Source organism: Garra rufa, chromosome 1 (genome assembly GCF_049309525.1).
Source record: "Garra rufa chromosome 1, GarRuf1.0, whole genome shotgun sequence".
In the NCBI taxonomy this organism is placed as follows: Eukaryota; Metazoa; Chordata; class Actinopteri; order Cypriniformes; family Cyprinidae; genus Garra; species Garra rufa.
Genome location: NC_133361.1, coordinates 18,387,417 through 18,411,884, shown reverse-complemented (window position 1 = coordinate 18,411,884; position 24,468 = coordinate 18,387,417). Strand labels below are relative to the sequence as shown.

Below are 24,468 nucleotides of genomic sequence, written 5' to 3'. Positions count from 1 at the left end.
ATATGTGAGAATCAGTGGGATTTGAAACAACTGAGTACAAGTGACCCGTGCTATTTTAACATAATTTAGATTATATTTGTTAGTAATAGTTTTAATTAGTTTTTATTTTCATATTATGTTTTCAGTTTAATTTTAAAGTTTTTGTAAAGTTGTTTTGTCAGTTTTATTAGTTTTTTAAATGTCTGTGCATTTAAACTAAATGAAAATGAGTATTTTTATATTTTATTTCAGTTCTTGTTTGTTTTATTTTTTCAAGTTACACATGAGCTCTGCAGTGCAGCAGAGAAGTTTTCAGTGAATAATGCGTTTCTCTCGTAAAGCATCATAAGCAATTGCACTCGCAATATTTCTAGCAATATATCATACAGGATACTTTCATGTTTTCGTGAGATTCGCCAAATTACTCGCAGAACTGTCTCGCAAGTATTTGTACGTTAGTATGTGTGTGTCTGGGTTACGATCTGATGCAATAATGTTGGTGCTCTGCGTTGATGTTTTGATGAAGCTCTTGATGCTCTGGGGAGATTTGTTGATGTTGTTGCCATTGTGTGTGTGTTTGAATGAATCTGAACATTTTTTACCTCAATGATGACATTCTGATGACATGCTGCTGTAAGCGAGCACATGAAAATGAGCGTGTGTGTGTCGTTCTGCTCGACTAAGCTAGCGGAGAGAGAAAACATCTGTCACACGCGTCTGAAGTTTCATTTGTGGCGGATCATCAACATAATGATGGAAACAACAAGCCAATGGCCTCCGAGAGCGCAAGTGTGTGTGTGTTTGCTAGATATTTGTCAGTAGATCTAGTGTGTTTGGGCTTCTCAGACAGTAACAGGTGGAGATTAATAATCGTATTGTAGATGCATGACCTCAGGTAGGCCACCATAACTCAACGTCTGTTTAGCCGCGTGCCGCTGGAGTGAAAAATGATAGCCGCGGATAAGTAGGCTAACTTACTATCCTTCATCTTTTTTTTCCCCATTCTTATTCTCTTTTCTTTCTAACCCGGAGGCACTAATGAACGGACGGCTCTTTTGTCTTTGTTTTTGCTCGGACAGACGGAAGACGTGACGCAAACAGAAGTTTCCCAGCTGGTGCTGCATTCAGAGTCCACAGAAAAACAGCAGCCCAAGCGGTTACACGTCTCAAACATCCCCTTCCGCTTCCGTGACCCGGATTTACGGCAAATGTTCGGGGTGAGTTTGATCATTTCATGCACTTTAACACATTTCTGTTCGGTTTCAGCTAGCAGACTCTTTTCTGGTTTCATCGCCTATTCTTTAGGAATAGTTCACCCAAAAATGAACATTTGCTAAAAAAATGTACTCACCCTCAGGCCATCAAAGATGTAGGTGAGGTTGTTTTTTTATCAGATTTGGAGAAATGTAGCATTACGTCACTTGCTCAGCAAAGGATCCTCTGCAGTGAATGGGTGCCGTCAGAATGAGAGTCCAAACAGCTGATAAAAACATTACAATACTCTATACCACTCCAGTCCAAGATGTGGTTGAGTTTGTTTTTCTTGATCAGATTTGGAGAAATGTAGCATTATATCCCTTGCTCAGTAATGGATCCTCTGCAGTGAATGGGTGCCGTCAGAATGACAGTCCAAACAGCTGATAAAAACATTACAATATTCTACACCACTCCAGTCCAAGATGTGGTTGAGTTTGTTTCTTTATTAGATTTGGATAAATATAGCATTATATCACTTGCTCAGCAATGGATCCTCTGGAGTGAATGGGTGCCGTCAGAATGCGAGTCCAAACAGCTGATAAAAACATTACAATAATCTACACCACTCCAGTCCAAGATGTGGTTGAGTTTGTTTCTTTATCAGATTTGGAGAAATGTAGCATTATATCCCTTGCTCAGCAATGGATCCTCTGCAGTTAATGGGTGCCGTCAGAATAAGTCCAAACAGCTGATAAAAACATTACAATAATCTACACCACTCCAGTCCAAGATGTGGTTGAGTTTGTTTCTTTATTAGATTTGGATAAATATAGCATTATATCACTTGCTCAGCAATAGATCCTCTGGAGTGAATGGGTGCCGTCAGAATGCGAGTCCAAGCAGCTGATAAAAACATTACAATAATCTACACCACTCCAGTCCAAGATGTGGTTGAGTTTGTTTCTTTATTAGATTTGGATAAATATAGCATTATATCACTTGCTCAGCAATGGATCCTCTGGAGTGAATGGGTGCCGTCAGAATGCGAATCCAAACAGCTGATAAAAACATTACAATAATCTACACCACTCCAGTCCAAGATGTGGTTGAGTTTGTTTCTTTATCAGATTTGGAGAAATGTAGCATTATATCCCTTGCTCAGCAATGGATCCTCTGCAGTTAATGGGTGCCGTCAGAATAAGTCCAAACAGCTGATAAAAACATTACAATAATCTACACCACTCCAGTCCAAGATGTGGTTGAGTTTGTTTCTTTATTAGATTTGGATAAATATAGCATTATATCACTTGCTCAGCAATAGATCCTCTGGAGTGAATGGGTGCCGTCAGAATGCGAGTCCAAACAGCTGATAAAAACATTACAATAATCTACACCACTCCAGTCCAAGATGTGGTTGAGTTTGTTTCTTTATTAGATTTGGATAAATATAGCATTATATCACTTGCTCAGCAATGGATCCTCTGGAGTGAATGGGTGCCGTCAGAATGCGAATCCAAACAGCTGATAAAAACATTACAATAATCTACACCACTCCAGTCCAAGATGTGGTTGAGTTTGTTTCTTTATCAGATTTGGAGAAATGTAGCATTATATCCCTTGCTCAGCAATGGATCCTCTGCAGTTAATGGGTGCCGTCAGAATAAGTCCAAACAGCTGATAAAAACATTACAATAATCTACACCACTCCAGTCCAAGATGTGGTTGAGTTTGTTTCTTTATTAGATTTGGATAAATATAGCATTATATCACTTGCTCAGCAATAGATCCTATGGAGTGAATGGGTGCCGTCAGAATGCGAGTCCAAACAGCTGATAAAAACATACTGTACTCTGTTTTTGTGTTGTTTCTCAGCATGAGTATCTAAGCATTCTCAAATCAAGATACGTTTACTTGAAAAGCAAAAATACTAAATATTAAGTCTTGTTTTTGAAAAAAATATCTGCCAGTGAGGTCAGAAAAAATAAAGCTTGTTTTCCATTGAATTAGGTTTATTTTTCTCACCCCACTGACAGATTTATTTCTTGTTTTAAGCGTAAAACAAGACTTACTATCTTAAATCACTTTGCTTCTGAAATATATGTATGTTTATTTAAGAACGAGTATATAATTGTACTTTTTTTTTTTTTTTTTTTTTTGCCATGTAGTACGTTCACATTCACTCTCTAAATATCTGAATTACATTAAGCATTCTCTGCAGATGATATGGCAAACTTACCTTTAGGGTGAATAAGATGACTACGGGCTCACTAAATGCACAGACACACACACTCCGCTTGCGCCGCTTCCTTCTTGTTTGCTAAAATCATCTCAATCATCTTAATGACCCGTCAGCGGGCAGGCTGGCCAGAAAAGCTGCTTTAAACAGCGCTCATTTGTTTGGGCTGGTGTCGGCCGGTGGCTCTGTCGAAAAGATGATGTTAATTACAGCACAGACCGCCGCGTAGCCGTATAAATTACATACAACATGGTCTGCGGCCCCTCGCTCGTTTCCCATCATGCTCTGTGATAGCCGGATTATTGTTCTCCTCGGCTGCCAGGTTTGTGTTTGCCAAATCAGCACAGTAATTAGCTCGCAGTTATTGCGCATAGGTGGTCCAGAGATATATGATGCAAACTCAATATGTATGCCAAAGACAATATAGACGACTAGGGACTTTTGTTTAATCATTACTAACCAAGCTGGCATCCTTTATTACTCTGTTTTTTTGTCTTGCTTTCTGTTATAAATATCTAAACATTTTTAAATGGCAGATTTGCAGAAATGTAGAATTGCATCATTTGCTCAGCAGTGGATCCTCTTGTGGTGAATGGGTGCTGTCAGAATGAGTCCAAACAGCTGATAAAACCATCACAATAGTCAACACCACTCCAGTCCATCAGTTAATGTCCTGTAAAGAGAAAAGTTGTGTGTTTGTAAGAAAGAAATCCATCACTGAGACATTTTTTACTTCAAAACATTGCTTTTTGGCTAAAATATATGGAAGCCCGTTTCAGTCACTGAATAAAAAATGTTAAAAATGTAATAGCGATTTTTTTACAAACTCACAATTGTGAGAAATAGTCAAAATTGTGAAATAAAAACTTAAGATAAAGACTTTTTTCTCTCAAATGCAAGTTTGTGCATTTATTGTGAGTTTATATTTATCAATTCAGATTTTCTTGCAATTTTGACATTTATCTCAGAATTGAGTTATAAAGGCCAGATTTGAGGGGGAAAATTTGTTCTCAAAATTGTGAGTTTATATCGCTATTCTGACTATAACACACGCTGGCTCAAGTTTATATCATGCAATCCATTTCTAATTTATATTTTGCAATTCTGAGGTTATATCTCACAATTCTGACTTTATAACTTGCAATTGTGTATCACAGTTCTGACTTTTTTTCCTCGCAATTGCAAATTTGTTTAGCAATTCAGATTTTTTTTTTCCTCAAAATGACTTTTTTCCTCAAAATGACTTTTTTTCTCAAATTGTGAATTATAAAGGCCAATTTTGAGGGGAAAAATATATGTTCACAAAATTGCGCGTTTGCGCTACTATAACACACAATTTCAAGTTTATATCACGCCATTCTGATGGAAAAAGCTTTATATTTATACATTTTAAAAATGTATATTTCGCAGTTCTGACTTTATTTCTCAGATTGCAAGGTTATATCTCACAATGTCGACTTTATATCTTCCAATTGCAAGTTTATATTGCACAATTCTGAGAAAAATGTATGTTCTCAAAATTGCGAGTTTATATCTCACTATTCTGACTTTATAACACCCGATTTCAAGTTTACTCACGCAATTCTGAGGGGAAAAAAAAGTAAATTGCAAGTTTATATTTCGCAATTCTGAGAAATTACTATCTCACAATTCAGCCTTTATAACTTGCAATTGCGAGTTGATATCTCAGAATTTCGAGTTTGTATCACGCAATTCTGAGAAAAAAAAATCATAATTGCAAGATATAAACTCGCAATTATGTGGATTTTTTTTTCACAATTGCAAGTTTATATTTAGCCATTCTGACTTTTTTTATCGCAATTTTGACTTTTTTTCTCAGAATTGAGATATAAACTTGCAATTGCGAGTTATAAAGGCCAGTTTTGAGGGGGGAAAACAAAATTTTTCATGCAATTCTGACTATAACACACAATTTCAAATTTATTATCACGCAATTCTGAGAAAACAGTCAATTGTGAATTTATATTTCGCAATTCTGACTCAGAATTGCAAGGTTATATTCTGACTTTATAACTTGCAATTGCGAGTTTATGCACAATTCTGAGAAAAAGTCTGAATTCTGAGTTTATATCACGCAATTCTGAGAAAAAAATATCAGAATTGCAAGATCTAAACTCGCAGTTACGTGAAAAAAAAGTCAGAATTGTGTTCATATTTAGCAATTCTGACTTTTTTTCAGAATTGAGATATAAACTCGCAATCGCGAGTTATAGAGGCCAGTTTTGAGGGGAAAAGATGTTCTCAAAATTGCGAGTTTATCTTTCAGTATTCTGACTATAACACACAATTTCAAACTTATATCACGCAATTCTGAGAAAAAAGTCAACTGCGAATTTAGATGCATGACAATTCTGATTTTTATTCACAATTGCAAGTTTATATTTAGCAATTCTGACTTTTTTTTCTCAGAATTGAGATAACAACTTGCAATTGCGAGTTATAAAGGCCAGTTTTGAGGGGAAAAATATGTTCTCAAAATTGAGTGAGCTTATATCTCGCTATTCTGACTATAACACACAATTTCAAGTTTGTCACGTAATTCTGAGAAAAAAAGTCAATTGCAAATTTAGATTTGACAATTCTGAGAAAAAAAAAAGTCTGAATTGCAAACTTGTATCATGCAGTTTTGAGAAAAAAATATCAGAAATGCAAGATAGAAACTCACAATTATGTAGTTTATATTTAGCAATTCTGACTTTTTTTCCTCAGAATTGAGATCTCGCAATTGCAAGTTATAAAGGCCATTTTTGAGGGGGAAAAGTAAAGGTGCTTCAAAAGAAAAAAATTCTGAAAAAATTGTGAGTTTATCTCTCGCTATTCTGACTATTAAATGCAATTTCTAATTTATATCACATATTTCTGAGAAAAAAGTCAATTGGGAATTTAAATTTGTTATTTAGATTTATTTACTTTTTTTCTCAGAATTGTGAGATGTAAACCGCAATTGCAGAAAAAAGGATTTTTTTTCACGCAATTGCGGTTTACATCTCACAATTCTGAGAAATTGTGTAGTTTACATTTAGCAGTTCTGACTTTTTTTCTTGCAATTCTGACTTTTTGCTCCGAATTGTGAGATATAAACTTACAATTGCAAGTTTATATCTCACAATTCTGGGAAAAAAGCCAATTGCGAATTTAATTTTTTTTTTTTTTTTTTTTCTCAGAATTGAGACTTTTCTCAGAATTGCATGATGTAAACTTGCAATTGCGTGAAAAAAAAAAATACTTTTTTATAAAAAAATACTTTACAACTTATATTTAGTATTTCTGAACTTTTTCTCAGAATTGCAAGATGTAAATTTTTTACCTTTTTTTATTCAGTGGCAGAAACAAGCTTTCATAAAAATACAAGTACCTAATCAGTAATATTGCTTTCTCAAGTCATATTGTCTGAATCATGACAGAAATATGTACAGATCAAGAACCGTTTATAAGCCAAAACAGTTCTAATCAAATATGTTGGTGGCATTTGGTGTGGGAGACAACATGAGGTTGACTTTTTCACTAAGGGAAAGGTTATTATGGATTACAGATATTTTTCCAGAAGCAAAGGATAAGCTAAATTATGGATTGGGGACAGAAGTTAAAAGTGCAATAATTAATAACGGATTTGTTTCCTACAAATACACAGCTTTTCACTTCACAAGACATTAATTGATGGACTGGAGTGGTGTGGATTACTTGTGGATTATTGTGATGTTTTCATCAGCTGTTTAGACTCTCATTCTGACGGCACCCATTCACTGCAAAGGATTTGTTAGTGAGCGAGAAAAATATTGCTATATTTCTCAAAATCTGTTGACGAAACAAACTCGTGAGGGTGCATTTTTAGCTAAATTTCCCATCACAAGTAAACAATTTTCAACTCTGAAATAGTCTGAAGTAGAAAATGTAAACTTTAATCTTGTTTTACATTGTATTAGAGCCAAATGGATCGCACTCAGCTGTATTTCCTTAAAGCAATACAGGGTTTTGTACGCTGTTAGCGTGTTGAAAGCTCTCCACATTTGCATAAGACATCACAGAAAGGTAAACAAAGGCAATATGGCCATACAGTAGCCGTGTAAGCCCAACACCTTGAGACATAATTGCCCGCTATAAGCTCCATCTGCCTGCGTGGAGTCAAGTAAGCCCTGCTAATGACTCGATCCCGCGTTAACAAACCTTGGCGGCGTTGATTAGCCTTGTAGCTAATGGAGATTTAGCCTATGGTGAGCAGGGCCGAAGGTTTGCCAAGAGTTTGCAGAGCGGCTAATTAGCTGCTTGGCTAACAGAGAATCGAAGCTAAATGAGTGAGGCGTCAGGTTAGCGTCGCAGGCTAAAGCGCTGGAGTCTGGGAGTCGCTAATGAGCGCAGAAGTACGGGGCTCATTATCCGGGGCCGAGTGGTTTATTACTGAGGATGTCCGTATGGAAATGTGTGGTAGGAGAGAGCCAGCGTTCCTGGAAGTAATACCTCCGGCTTTGTGCTGGCTTTAAGGCTGTTTCTTCTTCCCCTCTGCCTGTGGGCCTTAAGGGCCGCTGGGAATTTCTCTCGCAGGGGGCCTTACCTACATCTCCGGGTTTCCCGCTGTGCAGACACTATGTTAGCATTCCACCTGCGGCTCTGCTCTTTTAAGAGACGAAATTAAAGATCTGCTTGAATCTGACTCCTGTGAGCAGCGAACAAGTCTTCATCGGTATGGAGAGACCACTCGCATTAAAGAAAACCCCACCAATCAGAGCACTTCAAAAGACGCAGAGCTCTGAAACTGCCTTCAATACTGCTTTGGTTTGCAGAATACGACATGAGCTTTTTTGGCAGGGTGCTTTCTGCATAATTCCCTGCTGGAGAATCCAGCTAATCTAGCTTCTGAAGGAGACTGGTTTTACTCTGGCCCTGTAGAATTGAAATGACAATGCCTTTTAAATTGCCATTTAATTTTTGCATGTTAATTGAGGTTCCAAACAAGATAATTGAATTTTCAAATCAAGATAAACTTGTCAAAGGCTTAATTTCAAAATATTTTTTTAGAATTGAATTGAGAATACCTTTTAAATTCTAAATCAGTTTCTAAATATCAATTGAGGTTGCAAACTGAATGCACAGTTGATAAATTAATTGAAATTTAAAGTGTAATTTTCAACTAGAAAAGCAAATGTCATTATTTTTATCTTGAAAAATGCTTAAACATTTTATTTAGGATGTCTTTTAAATTCCTAAATATGAATTGAGGTTGCAAACAGAATTCACAATTGATAAATTAATTGACATTTAAAGTGTGTAATTTTGGTCCGTGTACTTTTTCGTTCATTCATTATTCAATTTCGGAATGAAAGATGAAATTTAAAAAAGGGTGCAGCTTGGTTTTTTGTTTAAAAGAAAAAAAGCAGAAATGGCTGTATTTTGTTTTCCAAATGTATTGTTGTCATCAAATAATAGTAATAGAAAATTGGACGCATTTCCGATCGTTTTTTAATTTGTAATATTTATTTGTACATTTATTGTATTTCATTTGACTGATCCTATCTTTACCCGGAAGTAAATTACACCGTCGAGCGGGTATCAGTTATTATTGTCTAGTAGTATTACTTACTAAGATCCATATTACTATCACACGAGCCAATGGCAATTAAATGCACGGATGCATAGTCAGATAATGAATGAAATACAACTGTTCACGAACAGAAGATTGTATTTGACTCATGTTGCATACGCAATGACAATTATGCCTACTGTAAATATAGATTTACAACTACGATTAGAGTTGTTTGCATAAAATGCACCGTGAACATTCACACGTTTGCCTAGCTGTGACAGGCTATACAATTTATCTCCATTAATACTATTTTCTCAATTCTGCGCATATATTTTCATTTACTTTACATCAATTGCTCCATCAATATTATCATCACATATTTTACATTTGTAACTGTAGCTACCACAAACAATTTAATATAGCTAAGTTTGTGTATTTTTACAGGTAGTAAAATACTGTGTGTGCTGCTTATAAACACCAGAGAGATAATGATTCATGAAAAAGATGGTCTTTCTTTACTCATCTCACTTGCACAAAATAAATGCAGTAATAGAAAGTACAGAAACGCACAAAATACACTGAAATACACTGAGAATTATATGCATTTAAAAATTTGGTGGGGTTGAAGTCATCCCTCCGGATCTTCTGCATCCACTCAGCCTGTACGCACCGTCAACGGGGAATGCGACGAAACGGTACAAAAATGCACACAACGATGAAGTGCTGAGTCTCCTCTCTTGAATCCTAAAAACACTCTCAATGTGAAAAAATATCTCTGTGGTAATGGAACTCGGTCGCTGTTGTCTCTTGCTCTCGCTGTCAGATCACCGGAAGTTTTCACCTGAAGTACTGGCCCATAGTGATGCGCGGGTTGGGGTTTTTTTTTTCAACCCGCGGGTCCCGCAATTATGAAATTATTTGGCCCGAGCCAGCCCGCCCCGCACCACTGTGTCTATTTTTACAACCGGCCCCGCACCCGCGACCATTAAATAAACATACTATGCATTGTAATGCAAATGAAAACAGCTTTTTTTTAGCCCAAAATTGCTTGGAAACATCGCCCTTTAAACTGCCAACAACATACTGTACGGTTATGAATATGAACCATAAATCAAATCATATTAATAACAAGATAATCAGTGGTGTAACGTTAGTGGTGCCGGAAGAAAAGTGGGTATATGCTTCATTTATGAATATCGTTTTAAACTTTTTATTTGAACGCATTCGTTTACTTGAACTGAAAGGTTTACAGGTTCACTGGTTTAAGGAAGTTCTGATCATAAAAATCTGCTCCTTTTTATTTGTAAGGTATTGTTTTCGTTATTACTGTTTAAAATGACTTCGGTGCGGGAGACGCATCGGGCGCAATAACCAAATACATTTCAAAGCGTGCCACAGTCCTGACTGCATCATTGCTGTCTTTATTGTGTGTTTTAGCGAATATTTACATTAATTCACATATGACTGGATGTGGTTGACTGTCATGATTTTGGCTAATGCAGGAAAATGCGCATCAGAGGAGATTTAAATACGCATAGCACCAGGCCTGCAGAGCTGAATGTGCGCTCGCGCAACACAGTCTCACTCCCAAGTCGTCACATATTGACGTTTGGCCAAGACCCTTTGGCGTCGCATTTTGACGCACAGGGTACCCCTTCAGCATCATTTTTGGACGTGCAGAGTCCTCCACTACTTTAAATAAGAAACCCTTGGCGTCAATAAGCTGACGCGAAAGGCACTGTGAATTTTATCGTGATGATTAAATGATCTAGTTGGGTAATAATATTGCCATTATTGCATATGTATTGGGGTGTGATTTTTCAATGCAAACAGTCACAACAGACACATTTACGAGCACGTAAACCTAACCACTTGTCAATAAAACACAGTTTCATGGAGGTCATGTCCTCTTCTCGGAGGCTGACCCGTTTATTGGCCCTTTAAACAACATGTAATGAATCTGATCCATGATTTTGTCGTCACATAGATATTTTTTCACATTGAGTGTTTTTAGGATTCAAGAGAGGAGACTCAGCACTTCATCGTTGTGTGCATTTTTGTACCGTTTCGTCGCATTCCCCGTTGACGGTGCGTACGGGCTGAGTGGATGCAGAAGATTCGGGGGGATGACTTCAACCCCACCAAATTTTTAAATGCATATAATTCTCAGTGTATTTCAGTGTATTTTGTGCGTTTCTGTACTTTCTATTACTGCATTTATTTTGTGCAAGTGAGATGAGTAAAGAAAGACCATCTTTTTCATGAATCATTATCTCTCTGGTGTTTATAAGCAGCACACACAGTATTTTACTACCTGTAAAAATACACAAACTTAGCTATATTAAATTGTTTGTGGTAGCTACAGTTACAAATGTAAAATATGTGATGATAATATTGATGGAGCAATTGATGTAAAGTAAATGAAAATATATGCGCAGAATTGAGAAAATAGTATTAATGGAGATAAATTGTATAGCCTGTCACAGCTAGGCAAACGTGTGAATGTTCACGGTGCATTTTATGCAAACAACTCTAATCGTAGTTGTAAATCTATATTTACAGTAGGCATAATTGTCATTGCGTATGCAACATGAGTCAAATACAATCTTCTGTTCGTGAACAGTTGTATTTCATTCATTATCTGACTATGCATCCGTGCATTTAATTGCCATTGGCTCGTGTGATAGTAATATGGATCTTAGTAAGTAATACTACTAGACCAGGGGTGCCCACACTTTTTTGGCTTGTGAGCTTCTTATAAAATGACGAAGTCAAAATGATCTACCTACTATAAAAATGCAAAACATATATTTATTTATGAATATATTGAGAATTCTTTATATGTTGGTGTAGCTTGCATAACTACATGAACCCATATTGCACAATACAACTACATACAATTACATTCATTACTTTACTCTGATGACATGCACTGAATGGAATCAGCCACTTGGCGCCGCTGTAAGCACGTTCATGCGCGGTGATTCGTGTCATAAAAAGTCAGATGTCAGACTGGCTGTCTTGTATGTCAATCAAGTGACAAAATTAATAGTGAGGACGGATGATTGGCTGACTACATTGGCTGATCGTCTACTTAATTTGACGTCTAATAGGCTTTATGCCGAACGTCACATGACCAACCCCGGAAAACAGGTCTCATTGCTTCCGCTTGTCGGAGAACGTGTTAATAGCCGTAATAAATAATGGCGATATCGACGGACTTTTAAGGTAATCAGTTAAACAAGCCAGCTGTTTATTGTGGACGTTTCATTCGATATTTATATATAAATGTTAGTGAAAAGAATAAAAATTTAAAACTTTTATATATCAATCCACATATGTGATGGACATTGGTTATGATCATTTTTAGTGTCTACTTTGAATGAATCTTGAGTAAATCATGTTCATATTTAAAGAGGGATATGCAAAACGCGTGAACCGGAAGCAACGAGACCTGTTTAGCAGAAAACGGAAGCCTGTTGGGCATAACCCCTATTGTTAATGCCGTGCGATCTACCCACACCACCTTTGCGATCGACCGGTAGATCGCGATCGACGTATTGGGCACCCCTGTACTAGACAATAATAATTGATACCCGCACGACGGTGTAATTTACTTCCGGGTAAAGATAGGATCAGTCAAATGAAATACAATAAATGTACAAATAAATATTACAAATTAAAAAACGATCGGAAATGCGTCCAATTTTCTATTACTATTATTTGATGACAACAATACATTTGGAAAACAAAATACAGCCATTTCTGCTTTTTTTCTTTTAAACAAAAAACCAAGTTGCACCCTTTTTTAAATTTCATCTTTCATTCCGAAATTGAATAATGAATGAACGAAAAAGTACACGGACCAATTTTCAACTGGAAAAGCAAATTTCATGAATGTATCAATCTTAAAAAAGGTTTAAAATTGAATTTAGAATGTCTTTAAAATGTCTAAATATGAATTGAGGTTGCAAACAAGAAGCAGAATTGCTAAATTAATTGAAATTTAAAAATTGAATTCTTGAAAAAAAATTAGATTGCAAACAAGATGCAGATTGCTATTATTTTCAAATAAATTGAAATTCAAATACTGTTCCTTTTAACATGAAAAAGCTAATTTAATCAAGATTAATTTAACAAAAAATACTCTGGCCAGTAAGAATTGAATTGAGAATGTCTTTTATAGTTCAGTTTAACTGCTGAATATGAATTGAGGTTGCAAACAGAATGCACAATTGATGAATTAATTGAAATTTAAAGAGATTTTAATTTTCAACTAGAAAAGCAAATTTCAGGATTTTTTTCAAATGAATCAATCTTGAAAAAGGTTTAAAAATGTCATTCAGATGTCTTTTAAATTTCTAAATAAGAATTGAAATCACAAACAGGATGTAATTGCTATTTACATTTTCGAATTAATTTTGAAATTCAAAGAACTTGTGTAATTGTAATTTTTAACATAAATACACACTTTTATAGTCCGATTTAATTGCTGAATATGAATTGAGGTTGCAAACAGAAAGCAGAATTGCTAGATTAATTGAAATTTAAAGAGTGTAATTTTCAACTAGAAAAGCAAATTTCTTTTCAAATGTATCATCTTGCAAAAAGGCTAAATTTTTACAAAAAGTCTTAATTTTAAAGTTTTTAAATGTTAAAATATTGTCATCTTTTTTTTTAAGAGTATCTTTTAAATTCCTAAATATGAATTGAGGTTGCAAACAGAATGCACAATTGTTCAAGATTGAATTGACAATTGCCATTTAAAGTCCAGTTAAATTCTTTAAAATGAGGCTCAAAACTAAAAATAAATTTAATTGCTGAATGTGAATTGAGGATACAAACGGGTTCGGTTTATTTAGTTTGTTTAATCATATTTAATAATTACATTTGGTAAACCAGAGTGGAAGAACATGTTATTTCCCAGAATGCATTGCATCTGTGTTGAATTTCTTGGAATGCATTTCTGTTAAAATCACACTTTTATGTGAGCTTCCAGTTTTAATTTCTTCCTGTGATGCTGGCAAGCTGTTGATTGCAACCAATTATATCATAATATAATAATGTGGCAGACATTTATGCATTTTTATCCAAAGCGGTTTCAATTGTATTCAATTGCAGCACACTCCTCTGCTAAACTACTAAGTGTTTCATTCCCTACAGCGCTGTGCTGAGGTTTTACTGCATGTATGCATGAGAAACTGCCACCATAGGGGGTAGCTGAGCATGCTCAGTAGAGAAGACCGCTTCCCCAGCCGTACGCAACTTTCCCACCAAACTAATTAATCTCTATCACTGGTCCATTAGGCCTGGTTAAAACAATTAGCATCTGCGGCACGCTAGCCAGGGAAAACCCCACCATACAACTCGGAGCTCACGCTGGGGAGTTAATGTGTTTGTGTGTGTGTCTCTGATTGAGCCCTCTGCAGAATGTGCATTCATTTGAATAAATTGATAGATTTCAGCCTACAGTTTCACACAGATGCTGATTGGATGAGCAATAATGTTAAGCCATTGCGGCTGTAGCACGAACAAAAAGACCATGAGCGCAGTGTCATTTCAAGTGTTCCTGAAATGTTATTGCACTCGTTTTGTGTTAGTATCAGCTTTGTCTCAGTTGTTTCTCCTCAAATCCATTTGGAGAAATAAAAAAGGAGCCTTAAAATTAATGTGGAGCAGCTCAGTTCATTTGATGAGAAATATTTGAGTTCATATTGAGATCTCTGAAGTTTGATTGCAAAGACATTGTTGATCTCTTTTGAAACTTTGGAGAAGAAATGTACGATTACTGGAGTCTGTTTGTCAGGAGAAACATCTGAGAATTTAATCTCTTTGAAATCTAGGAGAAGCAACTGAGACATTAATGAGATCTCATTTGATATTTTTCTTTCTAGATTGGGTGTTTCTGGACCTTATGCTAAGAAAACACCATCAGAGGAAAGATTTTTTGCTTTTAGGGGACTTGAAAGTTTAGTGTTTGTTCTCAGATGTTTCTCCTTAAATCTAAAAAGGATGCAAAAAAAGTATGGCAGCAAAATTGTAATTTCGAGAGAATTTGTTTGAAAAATGTTTGAGTTTCTGTTAAGATCTGACTTTTGATTGGATACTTTGGTGTCTTGGCAAATCTGAGTACAGTTTAAGATGTTATTAAGATCTCTTTTAAAACTCTGTTGGAGAAATGTGAGATTACTGGAGTCTGTTTGTCTGGAGAAACATCTGACAAGCAGAAGACTTTAGCAAAAGTCTCAATTTAATCTCACTTAAAGATGCAGTTGAGACTTTAACGAGTTCTCATTTGTGACCCTGGACAACAAAACCAGTCTTAAGTAGCACAAGTATATTTGTAGCAAAAGCCAAAAATACATTGTATGTGTCAAAATTATTGATTTTTCTCTTATGCCAAAAATCATTAGAGTATTAAGTAAAGATCATGTTCCATGAAGATACTTTGTAAATTTCTTACCATAAATATATCAAAACTTATTTTTTGATTAGTAATATGCATTGCTAAGAACTTCATTTGGACAACTCTAAAGGCGATTTTCTCAGTATTTTGATGTTTTTGCACCCTTGGATTTCAGATTTGCAAATAGTTGTATCTTGGCCAAATATTAACATATCCTAACAAAACCATAAGTCAATGGAAAACGTATTTATATAGCGTTCAGATTATGTATAAATCTCCATTTCAAAAATTTGACCCTTATGACTGGTTTTGTGGTCCAGAGTCACATTTGTGTGTGTTTTTTTTTTTCTTTCTAGATTGAGTGTTTTTGAACCGAATGCTGAGAAATCATTGATCAGAGGAAATATCTTTTGCTTTTAAATGACTGAAAAGAATTCACTGTTTTGTCTTGGATGTTTCTCCTAAAATCTGTTAGGAGACAGAAAATGAATATGGCAGCAAAATTATTTGGTTTCAAGAGAATTTATTGAGAAATGTTGTGAGTTCATATGAAAATCTCTGACTTTTGATTGCATACTTTAGTATCTTAGCAAATTTGAGCACAGTTCTGAGATCTGGAGTGAAGAAACATCTGAGAAGCAGACGACTTCAGCAAACATCTCAATCTAATTGTATTAAAATCTAGGAGAAACAACTGAGACTTCAGTAAGATCTTATTTGAAATTTTTCTTTACAGTTTGAGTGTTTCTGGATCTAATGATGAGAGATCACTATTCAGAAAAATGTTTTCTTGCTCATGAGACAAAGGTGTTCACTGTTTTGCCTCAGTATCATCTCAGGTTGTTAAGAAATTAAAGACAGTTCATATGAAGATCTCAGACTATCGATTGCAGACTTTGGTGTCTCAGTAAATCAGAGCACAGTTTGAGACATTTTTGAGATCTCCTCTGAAACTCTAGAAGGTGAAAATCTCCACTTCATCTAGCTGAACTTTGGGAGAAACAATTGAGATGGTAAACAGATCTCATTTGTGATTTTTCCTTCCAGCTTGAGTGTTTCTAGATTTTATGCTGAAAGGTTTAATTGTCAAATCTAAGCACAGTCTGACACATCATTGAGATCTTTTCTGAAAGTCTAGAGAAGAAATTAAGGATTGCTAGGGTCTTTTTTTTCTCAGGAGAAACATCTGAAAAGCAAGCACCTCAATCTAATTTTATTGAAATCTAGGAGAAACAATTGAGACTTCAATAAGATCTCATTTGTGATTTTTTTTTTCTTTACAGTTCGAGTATTTCTGGATCTAATGATGAGAGATCACTGTTTAGAGAGAAGTTTTCTTCATGAGACAAATGGGTTCACTGTTATGCCTCAGTATCATCTCAGGTGTTTAAACGGAGCAGACATTGTTGTTAAGACATCATTGAGGTCTCTTCTGAAAGTCTAGAGGAGAAATGTGGGATTGCTAGGGTCTTTTTTTTTTCTCAGGAGAAACATCTGTGAAGCAGAAGTCTTCAGCAAATGTGCTGTCTAGGAGAAACTACTGAGATTTTAAGAGATCTTGTTTGATTTTTCTTTCCTGATTGCAGTGCTGTTAATGAAGATGAAAGCTTTCCGTAACTGAAGTTTAAGACATTGTTGTGATCTCTTCTGGAACTCTAGAAGCTGGAGACTTCAGCAAAAGTCTTCATTTTGTCTTGCTGAAATCTAGGAGAAACAGTTGAGATTTTAAAGAGATCTTTATCTTGTTATTTTCCCCTTCCAGTTGGCATGCTTCTGGATTTTATGCTGTAAGATCAATGGAAGGTTTTATTGCTCAGGAGACTTAAATGAGATCTCTGTTGTGTCTCAGTATAATCTCAGATGATTCTCCTAAAATTTGTTTGGAGAAAAAACATGCAGATAGATAGTAGAGTTTAAGTTAAAATTGAGATCTCTGATTTTGATTGCACACTTTGGTGTCTGAGACATTATTGAGATCTCTTCTGAAACTCTAGAGGAGAAATGTGGGATTGCTGAGGTCTTTTTTTCTCAGGAGAAACATCTGAGAAGCAGGAATCTTCAGCAAATTTCTGTTTGATCTTTCATTTGATCTCATTGCTGTCTAGGAGAAACAACTGAGATTTTAAGAGATCTTGTTTGATTTTTCTTTCCTAATTGCAGTGCTGTTAATGAAGATGAAGGCTTTCCATATCTGAAGTTTGAGACATTGTTGAGATCTCTTCTGAAGCTCTAGAAGCTGGAGACTTCAGCAAAAGTCTTCATTTTGTCTTGCTGAAATCTGGGAGAAACAGTTGAGACATTAAAGAGGTCTCATTTGTAACTTTTCCTTCCAGTTTGAGTGTTCCTAGATTTTATGACGAAAGATCAATGGAAGGTTTTATTGCTCAGGAGACTTAAAGCAGATCTCTGTTATGTCTCAGTATAATCTCAGATGATTCTCCTAAAATTTGTTTGGAGAAAGAAAAGGCAGATAGATGGTAGAATTTGAGTTCATATTGAGATCTCCGGACTTGGTGTCTGAGACATTACCGAGATCTATTCTAAAAGCTCTAGAGGAGAAATGTGAGATAACTGGTGACTTTTTCCTCAGAAGAAACATCTAAGAAGTAGGAATATTAACCAGAAGTATTTACTCTTCATTTAATCTATCTGCTGTCTAGGAGAAACAACTGAGATTCTCATGTGTATTTTTTCCTAATTGCAGTGCTGTTAATGAGGATGAAGGCTTGCCGAATCTTTGCATCTCATGTCTAGCGACTCTTTCCTGACCTCTCCTCTCTCACACAAACAACTAATTAACATTAGCATGTAGTCTGATTAGCGTTGACCCCGTAACCCAGTCTATTCATCCTTTTTTTGTAGTCGGTGTCTGTAGACAACTGCGCCCGCTCTTGATCCTATTAGCACTTTCAGTGTCATCTCTCTCCATCCGGCACAGCGCTCGCAGAGGTTTTATTTTCTACCGCAGTGGCCAAATGATGGCGATGCAGCATGCTTGACAGGGTAATTACTTTTAATGAAATAATACGACCATCGCAGGCATCAATTAAAAGCCGCCCTCACTTTGCGCTCATTAGAGGGGTTTGCGCTCGTCCCTCATCCCTCCGCTTTCTAACGATCCAAACAGCAAGGAAGCTAAATCGAAGATTGGTGAACGTTTCCCCCCTTGGGAGCGATGGCACACAACAACAACAACAACAGAGAGAGAGAGAGAGAAAACAGACTGTACACACACACACACACACTGTTCTGTTTATCATTGTAATAATAAAAATAAAATGTGGACTTAATTAAATTGCCTACTTTACCCATTTTTCCTTTCTCAGGGATGCTCTCAGGCCTCTGATGAGAGCTCACACCAGAGACCTCAGATGCATCACATTAGAAACCTCACACCAGAGACCTCACTGCAAAAACATCTTATTAGAAACCTCACACCAGACTTCTAATGGAAAACTGAAAAACCTCACCTGAGAGACCTCACCCCAAAGACCTCACTGCAAAAACATCATATTAGACACCTCACACCACATACTTTCTCATGCCACATGAAAAACCTCACATGATAGACCTCATGCCAGAGACTTAACTCCAGAGACTCTAGATACTTACCATTAGAAATCTCACACCACAGACATCAACTAAAAAAAACTCACCTGATAGACCTCACGCCAGAGATTCCATGTACATTAGCAATTTTAGATAGTTGAAAAACCTTACTGCAAAAACATCTTATTAGAAAGCTCACACTGCAGACTTCTAATGGAAAAACTGAAAAACCTCACCCCAACGACCTCACTGCAAAAACATCATATTAGATACCTCACACCACAGACTTTCTTACACCACCTGAAAAACTTCACATAGACCTCATGCCAGAGACTTCACTCCAGACTCTAGTTACTTAACATTAGAAATCTCAAACCAGAGACTTGGAAAAAACTACTACTGAAAAAAAAAACCTCACCTAATAGACCTCACACCAGAGATTCCATATAAATAGATACATATTAGATACATATTAGAAACCTCACGCCACAGACTTCTACTGAAAAACACCACTGCAAAAACACCTTATTAGAAAGCTAACACTGCAGACTTCTGCATGAGTTCTCTGGAGTGAGGTTCCTCATGTGGAGACCCTATATACGTCACATTAGAAACCTCACATGACAGACTTCTAATAAATACCTCACCTTATAGACCTCATGCCAGAGACCTCAATGTAAAAACATCATATTAGAAACCTCACAACACAGAATTCATATGAGAGATCTCATGCCGCTCCAAAAGCATGGCATTAGAAACCTCACACAGCTAACTTTTAATAAACTCACATGAGAGGCCTCACACCAGAGACCTCACTTCAGAGACTCCAGATACATCACATTAAAAACCCCACACCATGACAGGTAACCCTTACCTCATGACAGGTAACTTTGTTCAAAAACATCACACAACCCTCATGCCACATACCACTACTGAAAAAAAAAAAACTCACCTGATAGACCTCATGCCAGAGACTCCATATACGTCACATTAAAACCTCACACCAGAGGCATCACTGCAAAAAGCACATACAACAGACTTAACATAAGAAAGCTCATGCTAGAGATGCCACTGCAAAAACATCATGTTAGAAACCTCACACCACATAAAAGCTCACATGATAGACCTCACAACTGAGACCTCACTCCAAAAATATTACATTAGAACCTCACACCAGAGACTTCTATTAAAAAAAAAAAAAAACTGAAAAATTTCACCTGAGACCTCATGTCAGAGACCTCACATCAGAGATGCTTCAGAATTAACATGAGAAACCTCATGATAGACCTCTTGCAAAAGACTTTGCTACAAAAGCATAGCATTAGAAACCTCACACCGCTGACTTAGAATGAAAAAAAAAAAAAAAAAAAACTCATACAGTATATGAAAAGACCTCACTCCAAAAACAACACATTAGAAACGTGACACCAGAGACTTCTACTGGAAAAACGGAAAAAACTCACCTGAGAAACCTCACCTCAAAAACCTCACTGCAAAAACTTATTAGAAAGATCACATCACCATAGAATTCACATGAGAAACCTCAACTGATCATCACATTGGAAACGTCGTGCCAGAGACTTCTAATGAAAAATTGAAAAACACGCCAGAGACCTCACACCAGAGACCTCACGCCAGAGACTCCAGATACATCACCTTAGAGACCTCACTCAAAAAAACATCATATAGAAATCTCATGGCAGAGACTTCTAATGAAAAACTGAAAAAACTCACCTGAGAGACCTCACCCCAAAGACCTCACAGCAGAAACGTCATATTAGAAACCTCACATGATAGACCTCATGCCAGCAACCTCACTCCAAAAACATCACATTAGAAACCTCACACCAGAGACTTCTAATAAAAAAAACTGAAAATCTCACCTGAGAGACCTCACTTTAGAGACTCCAGATGCATCACATTAGAAATCTCAAATGATAGACCTCACGCCAGAGACCTTACTCCCAAAAACATCACTTTAGAAATTTTACTCCAGAGACTTTTAATGGAAAAACTGAAAGACCTCACCCCAAAAACTTCACAGCAGAAACGTCATATTAGAAACCTCACACCACAGAATACACATGAAAAACCTCACATGATAGACCTCACACCAGAGACCTCACATTAGAAAAACCTCACACCACAGAATACACATGAAAAACCTCACATGATAGACCTCACACCAGAGACCTCTCTCCAAAAATATCACATTAGAAACCTCATACCAGAGATTTCTGATGAAAAACTGAAAAAAAAACTTACCTGAGACATCACCCCAAAAACTTCACAGCAGAAACGTCATATTAGAAACCTCACACCACAGAATACACATGAAAAACCTCACATGATAGACCTCATGCCAGAGACCTCTCTCCAATAATATCACATTTAAAATCTCACCCCAAAGACCTTACTCCACAAATGTCATATTAGAAAACTTCAAGACAGAAATCACATAAGAAACCTCACCTGATAAACCTCTAATGAAAACCTCACCTGAGAGCCCTCACTCCAAAAACATCACATTACAAACCCCACGTCAGAGACTTCTAATAAAAAATTTAAAAATCTCACTTGACAGACCTCACACCAGAGCCCTCATTACAAAAAACATCATATTAGAAGCCTGTGGTGTGAGGTTACTAATGAAAACCTCACCTGAGAGACCTCACGCCAGAGACCTCACTGCAAAAACATTAAATTAGAAACCTCACACCACAAACTTCACATTATAAACCTCACGCCAGAGTCTGCCGACACTTAATAATGCTGCGGAATGAGATTATGGCAACGGAATTGCAAAAGTTTTTCACCATCTAAACTCTGCAAAAGTTGTTTTATGAAGCCTGCAGTGGGAAGCATCTAACATGTCCTGTATGTTATGTAATTTCCAGTTTGCCGAATGCGTGATGTTATTATTTCTTCCCAGGTTTCGAGCCCCACTTTCTCATGGACACAGAGGCTCCTAATCGATTTATCTCTCTCTCATTCCCGTCTTCATCTTGCTTTTCTCTCCCTCGCTCTCTCTTTCTCTCGCTCTCTCCTTTTCTGCAGCAATTTGGGAAGATCTTAGACGTGGAGATTATCTTTAATGAAAGAGGATCAAAGGTATGAATGACGCTTGCTTTCTTCTCCTCTGTGTTTGTGTAGCCGCAGTCTTTCTCGTTCTCTTCTGAACTCTTTATTGGCTTAGAGACGCCGGTTTGATCTTCCTCGAGTCAGATTAAAGACTGTAAAGTCAAAGAACAAAACAGACACGGCAGTGCACATAATCAGACCGCTGGTTCAGGATAGAGGTCTTCACACTGATCCACTGTTTGTTCAGACCAAAGACAGAATAAAGCACAAACTCGAGCACCACTGATGTTCACTTCAGTGCAGTATGTTTCAAATGAGATTAGTCATGTCAAAATTAACTTTTTTAAAGAATAACAAGTATAGTACAATATTGTTTTAGTGCCACATTAAACAAAAAACAAGATAAATTGTTTTAATTTTGCTATTAAACTGACAGATTTTGAAAGCTGAGACTTTGTTTTATATTAAAAGTACCAAAAGCACAAAGCTTATTGCTATTATTGAGTGGCTGGTGCATTAAATAGGCCTAATGAATGCAATCGAAGATGTGAAATATTATTTCCAAGCATACTGTCCACTGTAACACATGGTTATTCTCAAAACATTTTGACATTATTCTCTTCTATTCAACTTTATTCTTGTAATTTTGACTTTATTCTCAAAACAATTCTGCTTTATTCTCACAATATTTAGACTTTATTCTCAAAACTTTTACATTATTCTTAAAATTTTGACTTTATCGAAACATTTCAACTTTATTCTTGTAATTTTGACTTTATGCTCTAAACATTTTGCCTTTGATTTCAAAACATTTTGTCTTTTCTCAAAATATTTAGACTTTATTCTCAATTTTGACTTTATTCTTAAAAATGTTGACTTTATTGAAACATTTCAACTTTATTCTTGTAATTTTGACTTTATTCTCTTAACATTTTGACTTTGATTTCAAAACATTTTGTCTTTTCTCAAAATATTTAGACTTTATTCTCAATTTTGACTTTATTCTTAAAAATGTTGACTTTATTGAAACATTTCAACTTTATTCTTGTAATTTTGACTTTATTCTCTTAACATTTTGACTTTGTTTTCAAAACAATTCGACTTTATTCTCAAAATATTTAGACTTTATTCTCAATTTTGACTTTATCGAAACATTTCAACATATCATCTTTATTCTTTAAACATTGACTTTGTTGTAATTTCGACTTTATTCTCTAAAAATGTCGACTTTATTCTCAAAACATGTCTACTTTATTCTCAAAACATGTCTACTTTATTTTCAAAACATTTCTACTTTATTTTCAAAACATTTCTACTTTATTTTCAAAACATTTCTACTTTTTTTCAAAACATTTGGGTTTTTTTCTCAAAACATTTCAATTTTATTCTCATAATTTCAGTTTTTTTTAAAAACATTTCGACTTATTCTCGAAATTTCGACTTTATTCTCTAAACATTTTGACTTTGTTGTAATTCTGACTTTATTCTCTAAAAATGTCGACTTTATTCTCAAAACATTTCAACTTTATTTTCAAAACATTTTGACTTATTTTTCGAAACATTTCAGTTTTTTCTCAAAACATTTCAGTTTTATTCTCATAATATTTTGTTTATTCTCATAATTTCGACTTTATTCTCAAAACTTTTCAACTTTATTTTCAAAACATTTTGACTTATTTCTCGAAACATTTCAGTTTTTTCTCAAAACCTTTCCATTTTATTCTTATTTCAAGTTTATTCTCATAAGTTCAACTTTTTTCTCAAAACATTTTGACATTATCAATTTTAGCTGTACTTTTGAAACATTTTGACTATATTCTCAAAATTTGGACTTTATTCTCCAAACATTTCGACTTTCTCTAAACATTCTGACTTTTTTTTTAATATTTAAATTTTATTCACGAAATATTACGAGTTTAATCTCGTATTTTTCTTTTTTTTTTCTCTCTTTTTTTAACATGGCACTAAAATGTTGTTAAATATTATTAAATGGGTTATAAAATATTTCAACAACTGTCCAAAATTAACGTATAGCAGTTGACCTATAGTGTGGTATGCTGTCACAGTATATGGGTAAAATGGAAACCATACAAAAACAGGTTTTTACAAGGGTCTTTTCTAAATTAAACCTAAATAGTAATAAATAAATGTATAACATTTTTAAATATAAATAATCCTAATTTAAAATATATATAAAACTATAATAGTGCATAAATAATACTAAAGCAAATAAATTTAAATTGTTGGGAAAATGTTTAAATAATATTTAAAAATAAATAAAAAATAAATAGTACATCTCAAACATACTAAAACAATATACAAAATTTCATACTAATAACATACTAAAATATCAATTTTAATTGGCAATAGATTATAATCAATGAAATATTAAATAATAATAAAAAGACCCTATATTATAGGTTACAAAATAGTTTCTTTATATAGTTACGTTGAATGAGTAAAAATGAATGAATAATTGTA

At 35.3% G+C, this 24,468-nt stretch overlaps 1 pseudogene; it reads left to right on the top strand.

Annotated features, from left to right (window-relative positions):
• The first annotated feature begins 864 nt into the window (after window positions 1-864).
• LOC141294015 (RNA binding protein fox-1 homolog 3-like) overlaps window positions 865-24,468 on the top strand; it is a 67,215-nt pseudogene continuing 43,611 nt past the window's right edge.